General features: G+C 36.4%; 1 pseudogene; it reads left to right on the plus strand.

Annotated features, from left to right (window-relative positions):
* Positions 1-569: 569 nt before the first annotated feature.
* Positions 570-4,116, plus strand: LOC143407545 (small ribosomal subunit protein bS16m pseudogene; annotated as a pseudogene).
* The last annotated feature ends 226 nt before the right edge of the window (positions 4,117-4,342 follow it).

The raw sequence follows: 4,342 nt of genomic DNA on the forward strand, positions 1-4,342 counted from the left end.
TACATCAAGAAGACGTAACAAGTACATCCAATTATTCATCCATTTTTAAATTTGGTTGTTTATCTTTTCCTGTTGAGTTATAAAAAGTCTTTATATATTGTGGATACTAGGCCTTTATCAGATATATGATTTGCAAATATTTTGTCCCATCTCATAGGTTGTCTTTTCACTTTCTGGATTCATTATAGTTTTTTAATGAATAAAATTGATTCATTATAGTTTTTAATTTTGATGGAATCCAATTTACATATTTTTCTTTAGTTATTAGTGCTTTTAATATCATATCTAAATATTTATGCCCCAAACAATGAAGCACCATGAGCATCAAACAAACCCTTCTCAATTTCAAGTATCAAATAAACCACAATACAAGAATATTGGGTAACTTTAACATGCCTCTCTCACCACTAGATAGACCCTCCAAACAAAACTATAAAAAGAAGCTAAAAAATATAAGTGAAAAATACAAATGATAATTTAGACTTAACAGACATATAGAATATTTCATCCATCAATGATTGAATATACTTTCTTCTTGGGGGCACACAGATCCTTTTCTAACATAAGCCATGTTATGTAAGTTCTCACATATATTGGCATACAATTGTAATATTATCATAATATATTTTTAGCAGGGTTATTTTGATAGCCCCCTTTCTATTAACATTAATTTTTGTGTTCTTGTTTTTTTCTTGACTTGATTTTGATCAAATTTTAGCTGTATTATTTCTTCTCTATTTCATATATTTCTGTTCCTCCTCTTATTTTTTTTCCTTCCTACTACACAATTTGAAAATAATTTGATTGTTAATCTAACTTCTTTCTGATACAAGTACTTTAAGTTATAAATGTTTATTTGAGTACTGTTTCATCCCAGAGATCTTGAATTATCCCTTAATTCAAGGCACTTTTTATTTACTTTTTATGTGCTTTCTTCCTTGACCCCTGAGATATTTATAAGTGTGCCATTTAATTTTGAAATAGTTGACATGTGGGGTTCTATATATCTTAAGGTAATTGATTTCTAATATAATAAGTCATACAGGAAACAGTCTGCATGATTTCAAATTTTTAAAAATAAGTAATGGAAATGCTTTTATATTGATTGCATTGGTTACAGACATGTCAAAACTGATCAAATTGCATACATCAAATATGTGCATTTTATCTCAATAAAGCTATAGAAAAAAAAACTTGCTACTTCTTGCTTCAGCTTCTCAAGTAACTAGGATTACAGGTGTATGCAACTATACCCAATAAGTCACCCATTTTTAAGTTTGGTTGTTTATCTTTTCTTGTTGAGTTATAAAAATTCTTTATGTATTATGGATACTAGGCCTTTATCAGATGTATGATTTGCAATATTTTGTCTCATCTCATGGATTGTCTTTTCACTTCCTGGAGAGTGTCCTTTGATTCATTATAGTTTTTAATTTTGATGAAATCCAATTTACATATTTTTGTTTAGTTATTTGTGCTTTTAATATCATATCTAAAAAACCATTGCCAAATCTGTTATCAAAGTTTAGCCCTATATTTTCTTCTAAGAGTTTTATAATCTTAACTCATATTTAGGTCTTTGATCCATTTTAAGTTAACTTTTGTTTATAATGTGAAGAGTCCAAATTCATTCTTTTCTATGTGTATATCCAGTTGTCCCAGCACCCTCTGTCAAAGAGATTATTTTTCCTGTTGAATAGTCTTGGCACTCTGGTTGAAATTAATTGACCATGGACCCATGGTTTACTTCTAGACTCAGTTCTATTCTATTGATCTGTATGTCTGTCCTTACCTTAGTGTCATGCTGTTTTGATTATTATAGCTTTGTAGAAAGTTTTGAAATTGGGAAGTGTGAGTCTTCTGACTTTGTTCTTTTTAAATTTTGTTTTGGTCATTTAGGACCCCCTGCAATTCCATATGAATTTGAGTGCTGGCTGTTCCATTCTCGGGAGGAAAAAAAAGACTGAGGAATTTTGATGAGCATTGCATTGAATCTTTAAACTGCTTCAAGGAACAATGCCACCTTAACAATATGTATGTCTTTCCACTTATTTAGGTTATTAGGTTATTATTTCCACTTATTTAGGTTAATATCTTTCAGCAACGTTTCATAGTTTTCAGTGTATAAATCTTCCACCTTCCTGGTTAAATTTATTCCTTAGTATTTCATTATTTTGTATGCTACTGTAAATGAAATCTTTAACTGGTCATTGCTAATGTACAGAAAGACAACTATCTTTTATGTGCTGACCTTGTCCCCTACAACTTTGCCAAATTCACTTTTTAGCTCCAATAATTTTGAGAAATGTTTTTAACATTTCCTGTGTATAAGATCATGTCATCTGTGCATAAACAATTTTAGTTCTTCCTTTGTCATCTGAATGGCTTTTATTTCATCTTCTTGCCTAATTTCTCTGGCCAAAATTTCCAGTACAAAGTTGAATAGAAATGGCAAAGCAGTCAATCTTACACTGTTCCTGCTTTAGGAAGAAAGGTTTCAGTCTTTAAACAGTGAGTATGATGTTAGCTGTGGTTTAGTACTATTTTTTAAAAATAAATTCCTTTTATTATATTAGGAAGTTCTAAGAGAATTTTATTTCAACCTAGAATTCTATATCCAAACTCTCAGTCAGAGGTGAGAGCAGAATAAAAGATATTTTCAAACTTGTAAAGTCTCCAAACATTTTGTCCCAGGCATCTTTTCAGAGGTGGTGGCTTTAAAATGTACGATAGCAAACAAAAGAGCAAAGTGATCAAAGCAAAGATGAAGGATCCAAGAACAAAGAGATCTGCCCAATCCAGGAGGCCCCAAGACAGCATCAAGTCTAGAAAGCAACCAGTCTAAATTATGATACTACTAAGGCAAAAGGATTCCAAGAAGGAGGACTGTGGCCAGGGTTGGGTGAGGGTGAGTATGCAAATGTCAGTCCAGAAATGAAGAAACTAGATGAATTCAAACTGGAAGTCAGGAGCTTTAGGGAATAATAAATTCCAAGGAAGAAAATAAGTTATTTTAAGAAAGGAGCTATTTAAGGGTCGAAGCACTATAAGAAAAGAGTTTGAACTGGAAATATGAAACACACTGTTGAATGTTTTTAAGTGATTGGTGGCATGAGAAAGGCATCTTCAGGAGAACACCCTCTTCGGGCTGCTGTCCCAGCAGCTGGCTGTGCCCACTCTCCCTGTCACTCTCCCCAGGACCTGAGGCCGTGTGGTGGGTCTGTACCAGCAGCACAACGATCAGAGGATGGACAAGGGGGCTGCACCTTGGTCCACCTCAATGAGTCATCACAGCCTGTGGGACCTTCCAGCGGTGGCTGGGCTGTGGTGTCCAGGACCCCAGGCAGCAGTAGGCTAGAGGGCCCTGAACCTGGATCAGCCACATGGCCTTACAGTTGATCCTCTTCTCAGATTGCCCCCACTTAATCCTTGCAGAAACTCTAATATTATAGATGAGGCCAGAAATAAAAGATCTGTCCAATCCAGGAGGCCCCACGTCTAGGACAAGGTCAAAGAATATAAGTGGTAGGCCTGTACAGAGTGGATTTGGGAATGAGGAGGAGGTCCCTTCTGACTGGAGCGCTTAGGGGAAGTTTCACAAAGAAAATGGTATCTAAGCCACACTGAATAGATTGAGAGTGAGGACATTTGAATGGAAGAAGGGAATTGTTCCTCTACATGCCTCAGTTTGCCCATTTTGTGTCCTCTGTTCTAGTATCCTCGCCAGTTATTTCTCTATACCCTCCTGGCCATACCCATCATGGGGGAGATTTAACCATCCACCTTGCTCTGGGTGGCTTCACCAACTGGTCCTTTTACAGTGTTGTGGCAGCTCCAAACCAGTGTCCCAGTGACGGCCAGTTCCTGGAGCGGGAGGGGCCCTATGATTCACTACCCAACAGTCATGGAGAAAAACTTGTTGCCTTCAATCTAGACAAGATCCAGCATTGGACTGGCTGTGGGCCCACCTCTCTAAGCCTACAGAGAAGCTTCTGGGTCCTTCTGTGATCATCCTATGATCATCACAAATGCTGAGAACTCAAAGGAAATGGGCACATGAACTTCTCTTAGCTTCAGAAAACAGATACAGAGGCCACAGGAACAGAACCAAGTTGACTTCAGTGAACATGAAAATGGTTACAAAGTCAATGTCCTCTAAACCACTTGGGTGGAGCTCATAAATATGTTGGGATTGGAGGCCACTAACTGGAGTTTTCTAAATTAACTATGCTCTTCTGGCTGCCTTAAGCAGGGACCACTGAGAGACTTGTTCTTATCTGATATAAGAGCAGGGTCTAGATACTAAACATGTTTAGCCTTCAATTGGGAGTGGGGGACGGTG

This window comes from Callospermophilus lateralis, chromosome 9 (assembly GCF_048772815.1).
Source record: "Callospermophilus lateralis isolate mCalLat2 chromosome 9, mCalLat2.hap1, whole genome shotgun sequence".
NCBI lineage: Eukaryota > Metazoa > Chordata > Mammalia > Rodentia > Sciuridae > Callospermophilus > Callospermophilus lateralis.